A 22,966-nucleotide genomic window follows, 5' to 3' on the forward strand; every position below is an offset into this window, starting at 1 on the left:
CATTTGCCACATGTATAGCATTCTCTACAAAAATGAAAATCTAGCAAGATCTATTTTAGTGAAAATAGTTAACCCTATAGAAAAGTGTTAAACAACAGATTATATATTTTTCCTAGCTTATATATTAGTCCTATACTACTGTACAAGAAATTGCATAGCAATATGTTACATATTTTTATCCCTATAATTTTCCTCATAAAATGCCATTTATTAATAGATAAATAGAAAGATCATATTTCAATCAAGTTTACTGTAAGTTTAATATTTTTCCTAGCTAGAGCATGTCAACATAAGACTAGCAAAATTGGAATCACAATTTTATCACATTTCTAGCTCAAGATATATAATTTACAAGATTGTAAACATTCAAAAATCATTTATTTAAATATATTTTAATCACCATGAAAAATACCAGAAACTGTATATTTCATATTTTTATAAAATACTACACTTCATAAGGAACACAACAAAATTTGGTTCACCAAAATGGACCTATACAACTCAACTTATCATTTTTTAAAGTTAGTATAGAAATCTGTAAAAGAATTAACAAAAACCCTAAACTGCTCTCCCTGACATCAGGGACCCATAGGTCAACGGGGTCCACCTATCAGCAAGCCAAAGCAGAGCTTGGGGGTCGCCCGGCATTATCTCACCGACGACGAGCACTCCGGTGAAACTAACTACACCATCGTGATCTACACATCAAACTGCATCGATTGACCTAGGTGGTGGAGACACGGACACACACGAGCCACCTCGTCACCGGCCATGGTGGCACAGCAGCGCTACGCTATGGTGTGCCAGCCACAGCAAGGCCAGGCGAGGAGCGCATGAGTTTTGTGGTGATGACTCGACCCTATTGCGGCTACCTAGGCTAGGCGAGGTGCTCTAATGAGCTCTACCCATGTGGGGGTGCCGCAGCGGTGGGAGCACGAGAGCGCTGTGCGTTGTGTTCCACGCCGGTGAGGCAATGGCTTGCCGTAACATTATGCTACATGCTAGTGCGCATCCTACCCAAGCTCTAACATGTGGAATCAAAAGAAATGTGCATGCAAGCTCAACATCGGCAAGCTCGCCGTGGAGGCGGCCATGGAAGCCAAGCTCTCCAGCGAGGGTAGGAACGACGATTTCACCCTCACCATAGCTCGTCCGGTGCTGCAACCAAGTCGAGGAGGTAGAGGGGAGTGCAGCATAGCTATGGGCTAGATGGAGGCGACAATGGCGAGGTGGAGCGGGCGCTAGGCGATAGCGGAGTGGTGCGGGTGCTCGGTGGCATTTGGTTCTCCACGATGGACACCAGAGAGAGCGATGGAGAGGGAGAGAGTGAGCGTGAGTGAGTGAAACTAAGGCGCGATGCTTTGTAGATAACGCGCGCTAGCGAGCTACGGCGAGGGCCCATTGTCGGCCAGCAATGGCCACGCGACAGCCAGCCTCTGTCCGCGATCAGCCACGACAGCACTGATGTGGCTCGACCTTCAGAGCCTAATCAAGTGTCTAACATCGTGATTTCAAAGCCTCCAATCTCCTAATCCAATGCGATTCAGTGAATGATGCTAGAACAAAACTTGTAGAGCTATATACCAGCTACAAAATTGCTTTAGAACTCAAAGTCTAATTCTCAATGGTTAGGAAGAAAAATCAGCACAAAGTCGAGCCTATCAAACTGTAAACCCAGAATGACTTAGCAAATTTTCCATGTCCCAAAATCAGTGAAATGTTGATTTTTGTGAGCTACATTCAAGCATGTTAGGAGCTAAACTAGCCTATGACCAAAAAATAAAAGTTGTTTCTCTACTCAAATACTACATCTTTGATTTAGTGAACACATCCATGCAAAGGCTTTATGACATGGTTCAATGTAGGTCAAACATACCACTTTCAAATTATGACTTACACTATATCTATGTCTTAGAGACTAAACTAGCCTTAGTCATGAATACCAAAGTTATTCATAGTGACATTCTAAACATGTTTAATGTATTCCTAAGGTCACACAAGCATTTCATACATTGGTTACATATTTTACTTCCCAGGTCAACATGCATACCATCACTTAGGAGATTAATTAGACAAAGTGATCTACATGAACAATGTTCCATAAGTTATCCCAAGTGTAGCTAAGGTGTTTTATTAACTAACATCAACCACTTACACTTATTCACACATGATTATAAGCATACACCTATAGAAATAAAAAATAACAAGGCGTGTTTCACATGTTTCAGTTGTATGTTTCATATGTAAAAGCTTATATATGAATGCTTGATGATTATGCTCATGCAATGCAAGTCAAATTATGCAAGCCTAACACCTATGGTGTTACATTGACCACCCACCCATGGATCCTTAGGGTGAGCGCTATACGAACATAAGCATGAATATGATGATAATCCAATTATACTAGGAATATAATCAAAGTAGACAATGAACATTATAATGAAGAACATGAATAAGATAAATACTAATATTGTCATAACAATTATACCAAGCATATAAAAGTAATGGAGATATAAAAGAGAGAGGGGTACAAAGATAATACCAAACCACACTCTTGACATGATCGGGAATCCAAGCGAAGCCTGCTTGCCTCCCTCTAGACCTAGCCTAACTAGCTATGCCCTAGAATATGATAGAGCTCTGAGGATGATTAGGGTTTCTACCTTCTCAAATGACTTGATGCCTTCATGGGGGCAAGGGATGATATATATAGGCTAGAGCATCCAATGTGAGCCCTTGGATCAAACCAACTTAAGAAACGGCGTAGATGAAACCTAGGAGGTGGTGGAGAACCAACATTACAACATGAAGGCTGATAGGTGGGCCTAGGGGCCAGGTGGCCTACAGGTGGGGGCTAGGTGGCAGCCCCTCACTCTCTGCCTCGGCGTGGAGTCCTCTCGAGTCTTCTAGAGCCCTCTAGTGTCTGTTTTGCGGTGAATAAGCACAATTAAATCTGACATGTAGGTCTACCTTGACGGTTTTCTGGATAAGCCCTACAGAAATCACAGATTCACCAAAACTTGTGGAATGTATTAGTTTAAACCCCTAAACCTTTGTTGGTGATCTCAATTGTGCCCTTATACATGTTTTATTGATGGTTTATAATGGTTGTTAACTACCTCAACAATGACCCATCTTAGTCCTTAACTTTACTCGAGGACGAGCAAAGGGCTAAGTGTGGGGGAGCTTGTTGGTGGTCCTTAACTCACATTTTCAAACGCTTATCTTTACGTAAAATCCAACCAAACAAACACAAAACTTAGTGATAGGGTTTAAATCTAACATCTTTCCACAAGTTTTGGTGAATTGCCTTTTTCAGGAGGACTTATATGAAAACCATGGAAAACATACCCTAAATGCGCAAAGAGAAAGAGTAATGCCATCTTATGTAAAGCAAAAGAGCCCAAGGTGGAGAAGGCCAATGCTAAGGAAATTCAGTCACAAAGCATAGAGGAGAAAAGGGCCAAAAACAATTCAAACCACCTTTTCTCTGTGCAAAACCTACATGGACGCAGCCCAGGCCCAGCAGGTGACCCACTAGAGCAAGGCAGTCATGGGAGCGGCATCACCTAGGTGTGCCCAGCTCCACCGCCTCCAACGCGCCTGCACGTGGGCCCTCTCATTAATGCCCCAAGGTAGTTGCATGCAGTATTTGGTGAATATTCCCTCTAAGAACTGCCTATGGAGCACTATATAAGAAGCCTCCCCCTCCATTCAAAACACAACAACATCCAAGGAGCAAGAGCTACACCATAAGAGCATCATTTCAAAGGGCTTAGGCCCTAGCTAACTAGTAGAGTTTGTAGGGAGAGATGTGAGTGAGTGTATGGGGAAACGCTAGGCTTGTCGGTGTCTCCCCAAGCTTGTACCTCGACGAACACTTGTGCCTCAGAGCTTTCTGCTAAGTGAGTATTCGTGGTTCTTATGGTTACAAGTCTTTTGATTAGTTAAGCTTTATTCTTACTTGTTTGTCGGTTCATCAGTTCTTCCTTGTGACGAATACTCTAGTAGAGGGTCCTGATAAAGACGGATAACCCTACGCAACTCTAGAGTAGTAGTCGATAGCATAGACGTGGTGTCTAGGCTAGAGGCTACCTTCATTTGTCTCGTTCTCCACGGTTGAGGGGTAGGCGATAGGTGGTGACAGCCCTGTCCTTCCCTTGTAATCCCCCATGTTCAGGTTCAACGTAAAGCCTTATGTCGGTATCGCCTAGTAGACTAGGTGCATTCCGGTGCCCAAAGTGAGCAAGTAGAAGTAAAGTTTACCTGTCCTTAAACCCAAAAGCCATAGGAATCCATCTCTACCCTTTCTAGCTTTACCCTTGTGTTGTCCTTAGATGAATTAGCTAGAAGAAGTACCTCCATTCCCTATGAAAAATACGATACCCTGAATACCTCTGGGTGAAAGCTACAATGATAATTCCGTGTGCTTGTGGAATCTTTCTGTTTGCGTTAAGAAACACCAATATCTAGTTTCTCTTACAACAAAATCATAGCAAATTCTATTTGTACCATATCATAACTCACAATAACTTAAAAAAGGAGCATGTATTTGCAACCCACAAGTTTTCAAGTTTTAGGATGAGACACTTTTAGCCAACAAACTTAAATCTTGGGGAATACTAAGTTACAGCCTAAGCACAACTATTCATCATTTCAACTTAGGAGAAACTAAACATTCCTAGAACACATATGAAGAGTGGAATTCATATTTTTGTTGTTTTATCATATTTTATTTTTTGTATTTTTAATTTTTGGTTTTTTTAAATGTCAATAATTAATTAAATGTAGAAAATAAATGTGAAAATTAAAAAAATACGAAAAGATACAAATTACCTCTGCGGTACAATGATCAAACTAGACATCATTTTTAATTTGATCAAGGTAGGCTAATCAATCAAAGCAACATGCTTAATTTGAAAACCAATGAAAAGTATGATGGATCAAAACCATACTTCAAACCAAAACATACTTGTATAGAGCACGGTAGGAAAAACAAGATTTATTCAAGTAAATGTAAATGAAAGGTGAGCTAAATATTATTTTATTTTTTTAGTTTTATTATTAGAAGATAATAGTACGATAACTAATGATTTACCTTCGGCAAGAGCTCATTATTTTAAAGTTCAATGAGCAGGATTCTTCTCCTTTCACTTCTTTCTCGGTGATGCATCCGGTCCATGAGAGGTAGATGCGGATGTTGATCCTTTTACTTGCCATACCTGTTTGGTCCCTTTTCATAGTTGTTTCTTGGGCTGGATTGTTTTAATATGTTTATTCATGTTATACCCATTAAATTGGTATTTTATTATCCGGCCCTGAATATGAAAGTTAACATGGCCTGATCCCACGTGGATGACTACATTAGTCGTGTTAAGAAATGGTCTCCCCAGGAGAAGAGGAACTTCCTCATTGTGGCCCATATCTAGAATGATGAAGTCTATGGGGATGTAGCTATCTTGAATTTTCCCCAAGATGTCCTTGGCTAATCACTCCGAATTCCGTGTGGGTTGATCTGCCATCTACAATCGAAAACGTGCAGTGGACAAAGGTCCACCCAGTATTTTATCATATTTTTTTGACGCGAAAAACCGTGGGGGAGTTCCCCATGGTTAAAAAAGCTTTATTAAAACAAAAGGGGGGCAAAAAAATCCAAGAGTACAAGATAGGAGATACTTACAACGAGAGGAGAGAAGGAGAAGGGGACTATACAAGAAAGAAAACTACAGGGCGTCACGTCAGATACGGATTAGCAATCTATCAGAATCACCAACACGATTAGACTGTAGAGCAGCTTCCTCTTTGAAGTTGTGCAGCCATCTATCAAAGGTGGCCTGTACACCATCAAACACCAATCTGTTTCTGATGTTCCAAATTTCCCAAGCAGCAACTAGGAAAATTTCTATGAAAAAAGGTATATTTTCTGTCCTTTTGGTGTGAATAATTCTCACGTGAAGTTCAGGATCATCCTCCCAGACTATTCCTAGCTTGTTCCAACATCTAATGACAAAGAAACAATAAAAAAATAGATGATTGATGTTTTCCTCTTCTCCATCATTACAAAGCACGCAGAGGCTATTAGGCTGCACATTAAAATTCCTTCTTGCCAACATATTTTTTGTGTTAAGTCTGTCGATTAAGATGGACCATGCAAAAAGCTTGATCCTTGGAGTTACCTTGAATTTCCAGACTATCCTAAATGATAACGGGGATTTCATGTTGAGAAAAGCTAGCTTGTATAGACTGGCAGCCTTGTAAAGAGAGTTCCCCCAACAGAAAACTCTTACATCAACTTCATCAGTTAACTCAAAAGACTGTAATAGAATTCTTAGGTCCTTAAGTTCATCAGCTGCGGCTTGAGAGATAGGAATGTGGAGTAGATCCTCTAGGTAACTAGCTGAGCAGGCTTCTTTGACAGATAAATTCAAATTATTGGCAAAGTGAGATAGATTTGGGAAAAGATCAGTGAGTCATTCCCCACCCCAGTTATCTGTCCAGAAGAGAACCGACGATCCATCACCAAGTTGGCAGGTTGTAATGCAGCCATAGAGATCCTTTAATCTAAAGATATCCCTCCACCAGAACGAGCCAACCTTTCGATGAGAGTGAGGAACCCTTTGTTGGTAGTATTGGAACCAAATTTGTTGGACCCAAGGTATATCAACTTTGGAATAGAACTTGTGAAGGTGCTTTAGGAGGAGTGCATCATTTTGCAATTTTAGATTTTTAATACCCAGCCCTCCCTTGTGTTTGGGTCTCTGAACCAAAGGCCAAGCAACCAAGTTGCCTCCTTTTTTTCTCTCCGAGTTACCTCTCCATAGGCACTGCTTTCGAACCCTGTCAATACTATGGATAACCCCCTTGTGAAGCTTAAGAGTGCTCATCGCATAATTAACTGTGAGCGTGATGACTGTATTGATATATTCTAACCTCCCTGAATAAGATAAAAGAGCTGAGCATGCTGTTAACTTCCTTTCAACACGATCTAGCAAAGGAGCAAATTCTTCAATCTTTGGCTTGGTCGTGCCCAGAGGAAGCCCCAAATAGGTGAAAGGTAGTGATCCAATTTGGCAGCCAAAGGTGGCAGCTAAGATCTTCATTTTCTTACTGGAGACATTGATTGGCAGCAAGAGGGACTTGTTAAAATTCACCATCAGCCCAGTTGAGGAAGCAAAAGAATTCAAAATCGCCTTAAGGCAAAAGAGCTGCCTGGCATCAGCCTGCATAATCAAGAGAAAAGCTTCTTGATGAAAGCTTGTAGAAATCAGCTAGTAGAAATCTTCCTTAATGATTCTGTTGATCGTATTCATTAAGGAAGATTTCTACAAGCTTGTCTATGACTTGTTAATGGTTGGCCAACATTTAAATCTTCCTTAATGATTGGCCAACATTTCTTGATGAAAGCACCATTAAAACCATGTGGGCCAGGAGCTTTATCAGACGTCATAGACTTAACAATATTATCAATCTCCGCTACCAAGAATGGGGAGGCCAAATCAGCCAACTCTGTAGAAACATGAACCATGGATCCCAGATCAAACTCCATGTTAGCAAAACTAGTTTTGCCCATTCTGTCTTTGAACACACACCAAAGGTGGTTTGCTTTTTCCTCATCATTAATTAGAGAAACCCCATAGTCATCTTGAATCGGAGCATTAAGATTCCTTCTATATGAAATTGTTGCCATGGAATGAAAGTACTTTGTGCACTCATCGCCATACTTAATTCTGTTGATCGTATTCATTTGCTTCCAGTATTGATTCTGCTGAAATAACAATCTCCCCAACTGATCCTTCACAATGCTTCTCAGATTCCATTTTGTGTTAAAAAGAGACCTGAGTTCTTCCACGGTATCTAGGTATAGAATAACTTTGTTACAATTTTCAATGAACAGCGTGAGGTTGGATATATTCTTGCTCTAGTGTTTTAGATCATTTCTCAATCTCTTGAATTTGGTCGATAAGACTAAAACTGAATCACTCGTGATCCTGACAGGTTTGGTCCAGGAGCTCTGCACTGTGCTTGTGAAGGAGTTGTGATTCATCCAATACTTTTCAAAGCAGAATATATTAGACTTGGGAATTTTTGTTTTAATTGAGATCCGGCAGGGAACATGATCAGAAGTAGAACGAGCCAAGGGAGTCACCATTGTGTTAGGAAAATCAATGGTCCAATTGACCGAGGTAAAAAACCAGTCAAGCTGTTCTAACAGAGGATTGGACTGCATGTTACTCCATGTAAAAGCTCTGCCTTTCAAAGGGAGTTCCACAAGACCAAGATGATCAATAGCATCGTTGAAAATTTGAGTGTCTTGAAAATTCCCCCCAGCTTTGTTTCTGTTCTCAAGCGATCTATAGAAGTTAAAATCTTCGAGAAGGATCTAGTTATCATTATCTTGAATGTCTAAGTTTCTAAACCAGGTTCAGTGCAAGGACCATAGACTGCCGTGAGATTCCAAACATTGAGGTCAAGCCTAGAGGAGAAGCAAACTGTTACTGCAAAAGGTTGGATTTCAACCAATGTTCCATCAAAAAGACTGCCATTCCAAACCACGACAATGGCCCCCGAAGCGCCATCAGACGGGGCAAAATGAAACTTATCAGATTTCCTGGGAGCGAAGTTTCTAATGAAAGAGGGATCAAAGCTTTCTTTCTTGGTCTCTTGAAAACAGAAAATTTCACAATTACTTTCATCAATGTTGTTACAAATGTTTGGCCATTTCTCTGCTGCATTAATGCCCGTAACATTCCAGCACAAAATATTCCAAGCATGATTCATTGGGAAACCATATATAAAGCACGAAAACTAAATGACCTTCATAGAAGGGCATACTCAGGTGACCACAGATTAGGAACCAACAAGTAGTAGCAAACATCCCAACCAACATAGTTTCAGACATAAAAGTCGATATCATGGCGAGGTAACTGCTTGTCATCATCATTACTCCTGATCTTCACGTCGCCCTTGCATTAGGGCATCATCCGAGAGCTCCTCAGGAGCCACTCCACAACTGACCCCCCCCATTCCTGTAGAATGTTGAGGGGGATAGGATTGATCACGTCAGCAACATTTTGGGGAGGGGCGTCCAGATCAATCTTCAGCACTGTCCTTCTCTTCTTGGATGCTGGTTCTCTGATCTTAACAATCTGGAAGCCAATATTTTGCAGCCGGGTTCAGACGAGAGCTCCTCTGGACCATGGTGTCCACCAGAGGGGTTTTGGAACCAAGCTTCTTAGACACGGCAAAAGGAATAGAGTGCAGTCCATTCTGCCCCTGAGAAGAGCTGGAATCAGCAAGAAGAAAAACCCAAAGCCTGATAAGAATACAACCCATCACAGGCTTGACTGGGCAGAGAGCTTTTCCAACTTCTTCCTTCCATTATGTCACAGTCTGTTCACACATGGCTGGCCATAGATTGGAATCTAGAATCTTCTGAAAGGCCTTGAGAATGGAAGGTGGAACAGGGTGCGGTGAGCACAAAGTGAACTATTCTTTCGCCTTTTATCATATATTACCTTGGACATGATGTTAATACTTGCCCCAAGGTCGCAGAAGGCATTGTGGAAGACTTTTGGGCCAATTGAGCATGTGATTGTCGGGCGGCTAGGATCTTCTTTGTTGGCAATTGTTGACGATCATTAACATTAATCATAAACCGTCAACCTGTCCTATATATGTACTTAATTCCATCACCAAACATAGGAATAGGGGTTTAAACTAATGAATTCCTCGAGCTTTTGTGAATATGTGACTGCAAGAGGATTTAATCAGAAAACTATCAAGAGGGCCTATTCGACAAAGTAAATCACGCTTATCCATGACGGTACCGACTTGGAAAGACTCTAGAACACTCCAGAAGGCAACCCACCGAAGCAGACCTCGACGGGATGACATGTGGGGCCAGCCGGCCCCACCTACAGGCCGGCCAGCCTACTAACCCTGCATGTCGGCCTCTCCTTTGGACGTTGGTTCTCCACCAGTCTTAAAGATCAAATCTACGTCGTTGCTTTAAGTTGGTTTGATCCGAGGGCTCAGAATTAATGGCTCCCCCTATATATAGCAACCCCTACCCCCCTTCCTAAAGCCATCCTAAAACCCTAATTCATATCCTCCTCATCAGAATCAGGGTCAGCTATCAAGAGAAGATTAGTCCTCCAAGTTAGGATCTAGTCTTTTAACTAGAAATAGTGAGATAGAGAGTGAGGGAAGAGTTTGGAGGAAGTGTCTGCCAATCGGTGCTCTCTCTACGGCTTGTACCTTGGCAGAATCAAGTTCTACTTGAGCTTGCTTTTGAGATTTCTCTGGTAATCAACTTTTAATTCAAGTAAGTATCATATTTATATTATTATTCAGGTTTGTGACTCTTTTGAGTGCTTTAATCTATTAGCCATAAGTTAAAGTAGTAATCGGTAGTGTAAGCGTGGTGCTTAGACTTCGTTACTCGTGGATGTACCCTGCATTTTGGACCGGTAGTAGATCATGAGGGTGACTATTATAGCCTTGTTGAGTCCTTCGTAGTCTACCTCCTGTTTGTAGCCGATTAGGACCCGGTTACTACGGAAAGCATCCTCTGTCGGTGTCTTTCCTTAGTAATATCCCCAGTTAAATAGTAGAAGACATAGCTTACCCAAGTCAGAACTAATGAACCTTAGTAATTCTCTCTACGCTCCTGTTTATCCCTAGCCTTGTTACTACCCCTGGTTAAGTTAGATTGTAGTTAATCTCACATGTTTCCTTGAGGATACGATACTTATAATACTTCCGGGTGAAAACTACAGCGGCATACGTGAGCTTACGGATTTATCTGTGTGCGTCTAAAATATACCAACAAGCTTTCTGGCACCGTTGCCCAGGAAACAGTTGCTGAATTAACTAGGAACCTAGCTCAACTTTGTATCTTTTTGTTTTAATTTTTCTTTTAGCATGGATAACACACCTATATATCAATATGCTAAACCCACGAGCGCAAACCTAGAGGCACCAAAATCTTCAGAGCTTATCCTAGCACATGGCTATGAGTTGTGTCCATGTTTTATAAAAATGATTCGAGAATAGTCATTCTCGGGAGAAGGCGATGAAAACTCATACTCACACCTACAAGAGTTTGAGCAGACATGTGCATGCTTGCATATTGCTGGCATGTTAGACGAAACTTTAAGGTGGAAGTTGTTTCCGTTCTCTTTGACGGGAAGAGCTAAATGATGGTATAGACAAACCATAAGAAGTATGCAAAGAGATTGGGAAATGTTATGCTCTAAATTTTGTTTAGCTTTCTTTCCCATCTCTAGAGTTGTCTGCCTTCGATTTGAGATTCTATCTTTTAAACAAAAAGAACAAGAATCTCTTGGCACATCATGGGCTCGTTTTAATGACCTCATCACCACTGGCCCCGACCTTGCCATTCAAGACCATGTACTTCTTGAACATTTTTACATGGGTCTTAACAAGTATTCCAAGAATTTCCTTGATATGGCCTTTAGAGGAGATTTCCTTCATTTGTTTGTTAGTAAGGCAAGGACTATTATTGACAAAATTATTGGATGCCTTACCTAAACTAGCATTCATGATGAACTCCCCGAGGAAGAGAAGAAATCATCTCCTGATCAAGAAGTGGAAGCTTTGATAGCCAAATCACAACCACTCCAATCCCGAGATTTAGCTATCAATCTTGAACCATCAATTCCCCAAAATCTAAATCCACCAAAGGAAGAAGAAATTCAACCTTTGAAAATTCCTGTTGAAATTAAGGATGATCTTTTTTATGCTGATTTTGGGAAAAGCTTAAACTTTCTGCTACATAAGAGACCTTCGAGTGAATATAATTCAAATCCTCTCAAGAAGGGATCTCTTAGAAAGCATCTTAAATCGAATTTCTTTGGAGGCCATCTATGAAAACTCAAGGGTGGCATGTCAAGTGATGCCATAGATGGAGAACCAAGTCATTTTGAAGCCAATCCTATCTTCTCCCCTTCTATGCCCACAACCGATATAAATTTTGAACCCATCCTTGACCATGATGATCCCTCTTATGCTCTTTCTCCTAAGTCTCATGATGATCCTAGAAATCCACCAAGACACCCCAATCTTAGGAATCGTGAAGACCATAAGGAAGACCAAGAAGAGCAATGACAATGGCTGAAGGATGTTAAGAATTCAGATGCCATTGAATGGATGGACAAGGCAAAAACCTTAAGGGTAGAATCTAACCCTAGTTTAGATCCAAACGGTAAGCTGAAGTCAATGTCCTCAATAAACATGACTCATCTAAGTTTGGAGGAGGCCTTAGAGAAGATCAACCCGAGAGTCACCAATCCAAGTGAAATTTTGGAGTTTCATGAAGAATCAACCTTAGAGCTTGAGAAGGAAGATAATATCAATGAGCATGGAAGCTGCTTCATAAACACCCCATTGAATCCATGCTCATATGAGAAATCTCCTGAATCATTTGGTCTCTCTACTACCACACACGAGATCTTCAACCCCCTCATGCTTCTTGTTCACAACAATTTTGAAAGGGTGGTTGTAGACGCATTTGTTTATTATAAATATTGCAGATATCGTTGTATGAATCTTGAGATAGGTACACAAATGTTGGTGTTGGAGGTGAAAGCACTTCACCAACTTGAAGCGCAATTCGAAGGTTTCCCGAGGATGAGCTTCTGTCCTAAAACAAGCGCTTCTGGGAGATAACCTGAGCTTTCACCTTTTGCTATAATGCCTTTGTGGAATGAGCTTAGAAATATAATTATGAAAATATTCCTTCGAGCATTTTTGTCACTAACCATTCTAGGTTGGAAGCAAAGAGAATGAAGGATGAAAACGCAAGGTATGTCCAACCAATTAGCATGCAACATTGAATCACATTCACACATGAGAGTTCTATCATCCGAACTTGATTTTGTTGCAAAATTCAAGTTGGGGATAGAATTCTCTAAAAACATTTCATGCCATGTTGCTAAATTATCTTGGTTATCTCTACCTTCAAGCCATGTTCAATTTGCTAAATAACAACCATGCTCTTTCATCTATATTTTGAATAAATTTCTGTAATGCTTGCATGCTACCTTTGTTTGCTATAGTATGCTTAAGGTTTGGAGTATGTTCATACATCTTTTAAATTAAGCATGGTGCTTAGTTTAGGGGTGCTAATCTTACTTCCAAAGAGTTTTTAAATTAAGCATGGTGCTTAGGTTAAAATGCTTTCCTAGATTAAATTAGACATGGTGTCTAGTTTAATTCTTGAACCAAGAGTGTGCTTTAGTAGATACTAGATATTTTGTTGGACTAACCCCTGCAGGAAACTCTCAACTCAATTTGGGTAAGTCATGAGATGAATTCAAATTAGAGTTAAAGCAAGACACATCTCATGAAGAACTGGATGAATGAATATAAGCTACGCATGTCCATTGTTTGGCATATATCTACAAACACAGCCACCACCATAGCTATGGAACAAAGAGGAAGAAGATGAGTGCCATAAAGCAAGATCTACAATAAAAGCACTCACTCATAGGAAGTGGATGAACAAATGAATAGACCCAAAATCCCTCACCAACAGGAGATCCATTTATGGAAGGAAAATCAAAATCTAAGGCATAAAACAATGAATGGGTGAGGCAGAAGGTCCAATAAAATGTCAAAGATCAAAGAGCAAAATGATGGCATGACAAAAGGATGAGAAAAAGGGTGCAATCTAGGAAACAAGAAGCTTATGAATAGCTCAAGCTGTAAGGCTAGTTGAATAAGGAAAACTTCGACAAAAAGGGAAGGACCATCATGAGTCATCTACCATCATCATGTGGTGTCATCATGCTCCAATGACAAAGGTAACATCCTAAGGTAAATGGTCATTATTTAAAAATATTTTCTTTGATTCTGGTATCCACATAAATAAGAAACAAACATCAATGAGTTACACTTCCTTTATCAAACCTGACTAACTCAACATGTTTAGTTCTTTAAGTTTGTTCATAGCACCACTTTCTTGATTTCATAGTTTTAACAAAATGAGCTAAAAAGTTGCACACCTTATCTCTGGAAGATGATAGTCATAATCATGTAAAGATTTATACATTATGTAGATAGACAATTCTTCCATAGGTTAAGCAATTTAATCCTTTTTCCATATGTATTTAAATGCTACATTCATGCTCAATCTTCTGATCTTATCACCCAAGTTATAATTGAACAAAGCACACAACATTAGTTTCATCTTGTTCAATGTGCTTGAACTCTACCTTGTCTTATTAGCAGGACACACTTCAAAGTATGGGTGAAGATAGTCAATTCCCCAATTTCTATAAGTGAAGGTTCTGAACCTATCAAACCAAAATAAAACTCAAAACCAAGACAGGTTTGACGGAAGAAGGTGACATCACCATTAGAGGCGGCAACATAAGAATCCTCATATTCAAAGCAAACTAAGATACTTGATCAATGAACATCACAAGGAGAAGTCCGGTTTGAAGGACTTAAAACACCAAGCCCTCACTGAAAGAGCTAGCTTGGGGGAGCTGCACTCCCGTTTATCTAGGTAAGTATTCTTTCCGCTTTTGTTTTAGTTTTAGTTTCTTTTAAATAGTTAAAAAATGATGAATGAAAACAAAATAAAAAGAGGGTGTATGATAGTTTGTTTTAAGAGTTGTTAAACAAATAAAGAGGACTCAAAATAATCTCTTAAATGGAAATGTTGAATAGTTGCTCTGTTGAAATCCCTTTCAAGTACCTAGTTTTTAGCCTTGAATTCTCCCAAGTTTTGGATAAGATTATTTTAATATAAGGATTTACTCTGAACTTGAAACTCGTGGGTAGCATATGCTTGATCTAAGTCTAGATAATTGATGGATATGATATAAGAAGGTCTGAGCTATTGTTTATCTTGTTCCAAGTCACACTAAAGTTCTGGAGATTTATCTTTTGAAAAACATAAAAATACTACATGATGAGTTCCTATATGACAAAGCTTGAATTTCCACTAGAGCCAAACATGTTATTTAGGCTAGGAAAACTTCCACATATATACTGCATGCTTTTGCATTGAGTTTTGTCAAGCTTTATTGACCCGTATGAGAGATTTGTCATGCCCTTAAAATCAAGATCACATACACACCACCCAAATATGCACTACTCCTACACTAGGGGTAGACGCAAAAACATGCCTTCCATATAGTTCCACACAAAAAATGTTCTACTTCTACACTGGGAGTGAACAAAAACATGTTTGATAGGTTTCCCATCCACCAAATAAATGCTCCAAATTCTTGGTACTATCTCTCAACATTTTGCTACAGAAAAGATGCATGGGGTTATGCAAAAGTTATTCATAAAAAAAGAATAAAAAATGATGAGAAAAAATGGACACAAAATTGTTCGAGATATTGAAAACAATGGGTACTTAGATGCACGCCTAAAAAAGAAGAAAGAGATGAATAAGATAGCCCCTATTCTCTAGCAAATGTTTCCAAGTTTCAAAAGAGAGATATGTTTTTAAGGAGCAAAGTAGAATTAGGTTAGCCACCATATATATCCACCATACATCCACACACATACACATCTTGATTTGATTGTATGACTCAACTCTCTTTGGATCCATTGTTTGATTTTAAAATATATGCATTACAAGTATGCTCTAGCTTTCACCCAACCTATGAACCCCACATAAGCCTTAGTGGTAGGAAGAAAAAGGCACAACAAGCTATGCCTTGGTGATTATTCACAAATACCACATATATTAAGAGACTTGAGAGTGTCATACAATGGAATCTCTGAGTTTTATTTTAAAAACCTATAAAAACTCCAAAACAATGTTGGAACAAAGAACTTGAGACATAGTGCTTGACTTGATTGTTCTATCTTTCAATTGCTCAAGACCTAAGTGAAGGCTAAAAAGCTCCATAGTTGAAGGTAATATGAGTAAGTTTCAAAGTCAAATCAGTTTATTCTAATCTAGAGGAGAATTTTTTATTGAACGCATGTGTACTTTTAAGGCATGAAAACATTGCAGCAACTCTAGATCCATTGCTGAGTTTAGCTTTGCTCAAGGATGAGCAAAGGTTAAGCTTGGGGGAGCTTGTTGACGGTCATTAACATCAATCATAAAATGTCAACATATCCTATATATATACTTAATTCTATCACCAAACATAGGAATAAGGGTTTAAACAAATGAATTCCATGAGTGTTGGTCAATATGTGATTGTAGGAGGATTTAATTAGAAAACCATCAAGGAAGACCTATTCATCAAAGTCAATCATGTTTATCTATGATGGTACTAACTTGGGAAGACTCTAGAATACTCTAGAAGGCAACCCACTAAAGCAGACCTTGAGGGGATGACATGTGGGGCTGGCTAGCCCCACCTATAGGCCAGCCGGCCTAATGACCCCACATGTCAGCCTCTCCTTTGGACATCGGTTCTCCACCGCCTTAAAGATCAAATCTACACCGTTGCTTTAAGTCGGTTTGATCCTAGGGCTCAGAATTGATGGCTCCCCCCTATAATAGCAGCCCCTACCCCCCTCCCTAAAGCCATCCTAAAACCCTAATTCATATCCTCCTCATTAGGATCAGAGCCAGCTATCATGAGAAGATTAGTCCTCCAAGTTAGATCTTGTAACTAGAAATAATGAGATAGAGAGTGAGGGAAGAGTTTGGAGGAAGTGAAGGCCTATCGGTGCTCTCTCTATGGGTTGTACCTTGGTGAAATCAAGTTCTACTTGAGCTTGCTTCTGAGATTTCTCTGGTAATCAACTTCTGATTCAATTAAGTATCGTGTTTATATTGTTCTTTAGGTTTGCGACTCTTTTGAGTGCTTTAATCTATTGGACATAGGTTAAAGTTGTAATCGGTAGTGTAAGCATGGTGCCTAGACTTCGTTGCTCATGGATGTACCCTACATTCTGGACCGTTGGTAGATCACGAGGGTGACTATTATAGCCTTGTTGAGTCCTTTGTAGTCCACCTCTTATTTGTAGGCTGATTAGGACCCGGTTACTACAGAAAGCATCCTCTATCGGTGTCTTTCCTTAATAATGTCCCTAGTTGAACAGTAGAAGACATAACTTACCTAAGTTACAACTAGAGAACCTTGGTAATTCTCTCTATGCTCCTATTTATCCTTAGCATTAGTTGCTACCACTAGTTAAATGACATTGTTGCTATAGCGGTATCCATGCGCTTACGGATTTATCTATGTGCGTCTAAAATATACCAACAACAACGAATGGTGGATCTAAGAGATAATTGTAGTTCTCCCAACATAGAGGCTTACCGAACCTCATTGAGACCATTTTAATAGATTTTAGAAAAGTTTTAGGTTGCCCTAGGATCTTTCCCAAATTAGAAACAGGTATAGCAGAAGCAATTTGAGCTAATCGTGTCTCAATCAATTTTATTAAAACTCAATTGATTCTAAACAAAAGAGGTTAAATCTTCAATTTTTTAGTTAATATTTTCTAGCATTTTATCATTGCACGTTAGCTTTTTAGTGAGATTTTCATTTATTTTAGCTTGACCTAGAACTAGGTCCTTCAAGGAGGGTTGGTTTGAATTGTAATTGAAATTTGAATTGTAATTATTGTTACCTCCTTGGAAGTGTGACTAATTATTGTTGCCTTGTCGGAACCCATTGTTGATATATGCGGCGTCTTCATGGGTCTTAGGGCAGTTGTTCCCTGAATGTCTGACTTCACCACAGACCTCGCAAGTCATTTGTGAGTCTATGGCCTAGACGGTGCTCTTCATTGCATTCTTGTTAGCAGCACTGCTCATCCAGTCTTTTCAGTAATAGGTCCATTTTTGTAGCAAGCATATCCGCCTCCTTCATGGTATGCATGCCTTTTTCTATTTTCTTTCTTCCCTAGCTTTGATTAGACACTATTTTCTCGATGAGAACCATGGCTTCATCGATGGTGAGGTAAAGAAATGCGCCTCCAATAGCGGTATCTTCGTGCCCCTTCGACTATGGGCATCAGCCCATCGTAGGAGTTTTGGAGCACAAGATAATTCTCTATCCCATGGTGTGGGCATGCCTAGATGTAATCATATAGCCTTTCCCATGCCTCGGGGATAGATTCCATAGAATTCTGCTAGAAGTTTGAAATTTTCCCCCTTAGGGCATTTGTTTTGCCCATGGGGAAAAACTTCATGAGGAACGCCACGAAACATTTGTCCCACGTGTTGACAGCATCCTTTTCCTTGTAGAACCACTGCTTCTCCTTCCCTGCGTGGGAGAAGGGAAAGAGACAGAGCCATATGCTTGCTGGTGTGACCTCTTTTATGACGACGGTGTCGCACAGCTCAAGGAAGTGTTGGAGGTCTGCGTTCGCATCCTCGCTAGGCAAACCATAGAACTAGGTGGCCTACACCATCATTATGAGGCCAGTCTAGAGCTCAAAGTTTTTGGTGCCCGTATTGACAAGCGAGCCCAATGGGCCCATTGGCAATAGCAAGGGTGGAGTAGTCACAGAGTGACTTGGCCATGGGTGAAGTAGCAGATGGTATAGGGCGATTAGTTCAACTGTTGGCCGAGTAGTAGAAGAAGCAGTATGGGACTAGCTCTTCCTTAGGAGTGCCTCCAGATTATCGATGTTGTTTTCCGGCAGGTTATACACTATCCTGTTTTCATCCACAATAGGGAGAAAACAAGCAGAGTTAGCCTGCATAAACTATGGCTACCATACACTATCCTGTTAGCATCACTACCAAGTTTGGAGATAGAATCCATCCCTAGCAATGGCGCTAGAAATGCCTATTTGCATTTCTTAGCACCATCACTAAGATTTAGTAAACCTTAGCGATGCCACCAAGAAACACCAACTATGATAGTTCTTAACGATTACAGAAACAATATCCGTAAGCACATGGATCTATCATTGTAGCATTTCACCTAGAAGTATTCAGGGTATCATTATTTATACTTTCCCAAAGGAAGGCATGGTGTAAAGAGTCTAGCATGGATATGAACAAGATTACATACTTGCATTGTGAACTAAAGTTTAATACAGGGGTAAACATGGTATATTTAGGATAGTGGACACACACTTGGGCCAACCTCAAGGATAAAAGAGAAATAAAGAATAAAAGAATGGTCCTAAGTGGAGCACGCTTGTTCTAATATAGTTGTGCAAAGAAAAGTTGATGATCATACAAATTACATGGTTAGAGCTAGATCTAAGTGTAAGATAGGTCAGGAGGCCACCGAGTACTGGTCTGCTAGCAACCTAATGTGACAATTTAGACTCCTAAACCCTACCCAAACATTGGGGATTACAAGGGATGGACATGGCTATCACCACTTGCCACCCACTCCTCAATCGTGGAGTAGGAAATGCATTCACCTGTCCCTATGTACCCGAGCACCACGCTTGATTACACAGAAACTACCCACATCCTCCTAGGACTCCGACCCTATGGATCGACCAGCATAGGACATGGGCACACCCAAAGGCACTATGAACCACCACCTCAGCATAAGATATATGAATGATTAAGCATAGAGTTGTACATGTTAAGTTCATAACATATAAACTATATGCTAGTTCATATGTTGTCATGGGGGGGTGACAAGATCCTAACATATGGGTTTGTTAAGCCTTGGGTACAATGGTTCCCAAATGATGAAGACCCCCCAACCAACCCCTCTAGGATCACCTAGGGGCTCGAGGGCTATACCCATTTAGTACTGCTTGCACGCACCCTCTAAGAAGAAATTTGGCCAAGCCTAACTCTGCCACTGACCTCCGCTTGGGGCTCGAGGGCTTGCCCAAGCCTGGAGACTCCCGATCTACGATGACATTTTGGTCTGGCCCTTGGCTCCTACCCCACCAATGACATTGGCCAAGGGTCGGGTGAAAGAAGACATGCCCCAAGCTACTGAGGCATGGGGGCTCCATGGCACTGCCCCTTGGGCATGGAATTCCCATCCACTTTTCTGACTAGGTCATGCATAGGGTGTGACACAAGAAGACAAAACTTCCTAGTAGCCTTTAGGGGCTCAGAGGCCCCTAGGCCCACACATCAGCCCCTAGAGTTGACCTCCTTCACTGCCAAGAAGATTCCAGAAGATCCACCCATGGGAGGCTAGTCCAAGCCCACATAGCCTGACACGTAGAGTGTTATAATAGAGCAGTTGGATGATGCCTAAGGCTTCTTTGGCTCTATGACACCACCTTGGTCAACAACACAGTCACTAAAGGCCCTCCTAGACTTCAGTGCATGTAGACTATAGACTAGTTCCCCCAAACTACCATGTACCTGACCTATCTCATTATATATGGGATAAGGTCGGACCTAGGGAGATCACGGTGAGACAGATCATTCGACTCCATTCCATTCCTTGTCCTCCACTCAACACCAACAACAAGGCAACCCACCAAGGGGCACCAAGAGCTCCTCCACCACATCCCATCATCTTTCTCCTTTCTGATGTGGGGAAGGCTCCACCGACGGTGAGGCAACCTTAGGATTAGCACCAAGCTAACCCCTACCAAATATCTCTACAACCCTATTGTAACCCCCGATTTTTGGTGCTTTTGAGTATAAGGATCATCACCTGCTAGGACATACGGCACTGATTGGCCCAAACTAGGATAAACCGTTGCATCCTCTCTGTGATTCTTGTGTTCTTGAGTCCACCTGAGCCACTAGAGACACATACTCTAACACTGACTCGAACAACATGCTTGTTGCAGTTCTGACCTCACGATAGCTAGCGTGCTAGGTAGGGTGCAACTTTAAGTGTGATTCAGGCTCTATAATGGCTGGAGCCACCTGCCTCATCGCTGGAGCAAGTGGCACCACCCTAGATGGTGGTGTTTGCTTCCCTAGTGAGTTCTCCATCACAGCGGGCGCCTTTGCTTCGGGCTAGGTCCACAACTTTGGGAGCCTGGTCTACATCGCTGACTGCTACAACAAGCTTCGTCCACTCCATGGGGCTGTGTTAGTAGGCAGTGAGCCCCCGGCATCATCCCCTCTACCAGAACTTCTAGGACTAGATCTCGAGGTCCTAGCCCAATAGATCCGGTGCAGTTTGGGCCTGACCCCTAGATGTTCTACATGCAGGCCAACGTCCACCACCAGATCACCACCAGTGAGGTGCTCCCATCGCCTAACCACTTCTAGTACTACCTCCTAGACCTGCCTTTTGGGATCCAGAACACTGGCGACATCCTTCTAGATGGAGCTAGAGAACCTCATTAGTCATGAGGCGCCGCAAAATGCCACATCGACAGCGAGGTTCTGCCTGAGGAGGCAGTCTGGGTTCACACCACGTGGACAAGTCCCCTGTAGCTATGTGGCCTACCTTCAAGAGAAGGTGGACCGCTTACAAGCTTGGTAGGAAGACTTGGAGGCTATCGAGGTAGAGCTCAAGCACCAAAGGTAGGACTTTGCATGGCAACAAGCTGCGCACCCTCTTGGTGGCGACGACGATGCCTGCACAAGGGCTCCTAGTGGCCTCTGCTTTCCCCATGCAGCATACAACATGGCAGCCTGCTGCCTGCCACCTGGAAGACATCTCTGACATGCCGAACCCAAAGACCAATGAGCGGCTAAATAAGGCAAAGCTGGCTCCTCCACGTTGCCCTCGAGCAGTAGGCCAAGAGCTTAGCATCCCGTCACCATGCCATGTTCTATTGGCCGTCCTAGATGACGGCTAGTCCCAATTGGGACTGCTCCAATGCTCACACCCCCACAAACAAGGGGAAGCAGTGGTGACACCTCTAGCAATAGCTCTGACCAGCCATGGACTCTAAGCACCAAGCCCCATTTGGAGCAAAGGCATGACCTTTCTCCTTGATGTCCTCCCATGCGTCATCGGATCGGCGATGACCGCGACATCTGTGACACCATCAAGACTAGGTGCCATGCTCAGGCATAGTCCTGTACCAATGAATGGTGGGGTGGGGGCGCCGCCCCATATCACTTTGGCCCCCCTGACATTCGGGTAGCGATCTAGGTGGCTCCCTACCCTAGGCATTTCCAACCACCGACGCACATCTCCAAGTACGATAGCAAGACCAACCTGGATCACTGGCTAGAGGATTACCACCTCACCATGAAGGTCGGGGGGGGGGGCAAACGATGATTTCACCATTCCATACCTTCCTCTATTTTTGTCAAGTTTGACCAGAGCTTGGCTCGAGCAGCTCGAGCCAGGCGGCATCCACTGTTGGGGTGATCTCTATTCGGTCTTCATCGGCCACTTCCAAGGTATGTACACTTGGCTAGGGAACTCATGGGGATCCTGCAACTACTAGTAGAGGCCCAATGAGACCCTCCTAAAGTACATCTAGCATTTCTCCAAGAAGCAGAATGAGCTCCCCAACATCACTGATACAGACATCATTAATGCCTTCATCTGTGGTACAACCTATGAGGCGCTCATCCATGTGCTTGGCCATGAGACCCCACACATGACATGGGAGCTCCTGGATGTCACCACCCATTATGCTACCAACAAGGAGGCAATCTAGGCTAACTTCAATGGCTAGAACCAAGGCCATCCGGTCACCTCAGCAGAGGCAACAGCGGCGATGACCCTACAGTCATCCCAATGATGCCGCAACAGAAGGAACAAGGACTGAAAGCGCCATGGGGAGGATATGGTGGCCGCGGACCGATCGTGCCACCAAACCTTAGCCCTATGGGCTAGGAGCATGCCTAGAACACATCAAGAAGGCGCATGAGGCCCCTTGCCCATTCCATGGGGGGCAGGCAAAGCACCTCCTCAAGGACTATGCTACCATAAAGGGCCACATTTGTGGAACCCTCAGCCAACAGGGCAAGGCCCAAAAGCCTATCCTTAAGGCCAGCAACTTGGTGGGAGGTGCCCAAGAGGAAGACAATGAGTTTGTCATAGAACCGTCCAATTTATAAGAGCACAAGTATAAAAGAAATCACCAAAGCGATCAAACCATCATACTTGAGCCCATATAAACATGGTAGTCCAATGAAATCTCGAAGGAT

At 41.9% G+C, this 22,966-nt stretch overlaps 1 non-coding gene across 1 annotated transcript; it reads left to right on the forward strand.

Annotated features, from left to right (window-relative positions):
• The first annotated feature begins 18,010 nt into the window (after nucleotides 1–18,010).
• Nucleotides 18,011–18,117, forward strand: LOC136509800 (small nucleolar RNA R71). The gene has a single exon (XR_010772540.1). It is a non-coding gene; the product is annotated as a small nucleolar RNA R71 (small nucleolar RNA).
• The last annotated feature ends 4,849 nt before the right edge of the window (nucleotides 18,118–22,966 follow it).

The sequence above is a fragment of the Miscanthus floridulus genome, chromosome 15 (genome assembly GCF_019320115.1).
Source record: "Miscanthus floridulus cultivar M001 chromosome 15, ASM1932011v1, whole genome shotgun sequence".
Taxonomy (NCBI): Eukaryota; Viridiplantae; Streptophyta; class Magnoliopsida; order Poales; family Poaceae; genus Miscanthus; species Miscanthus floridulus.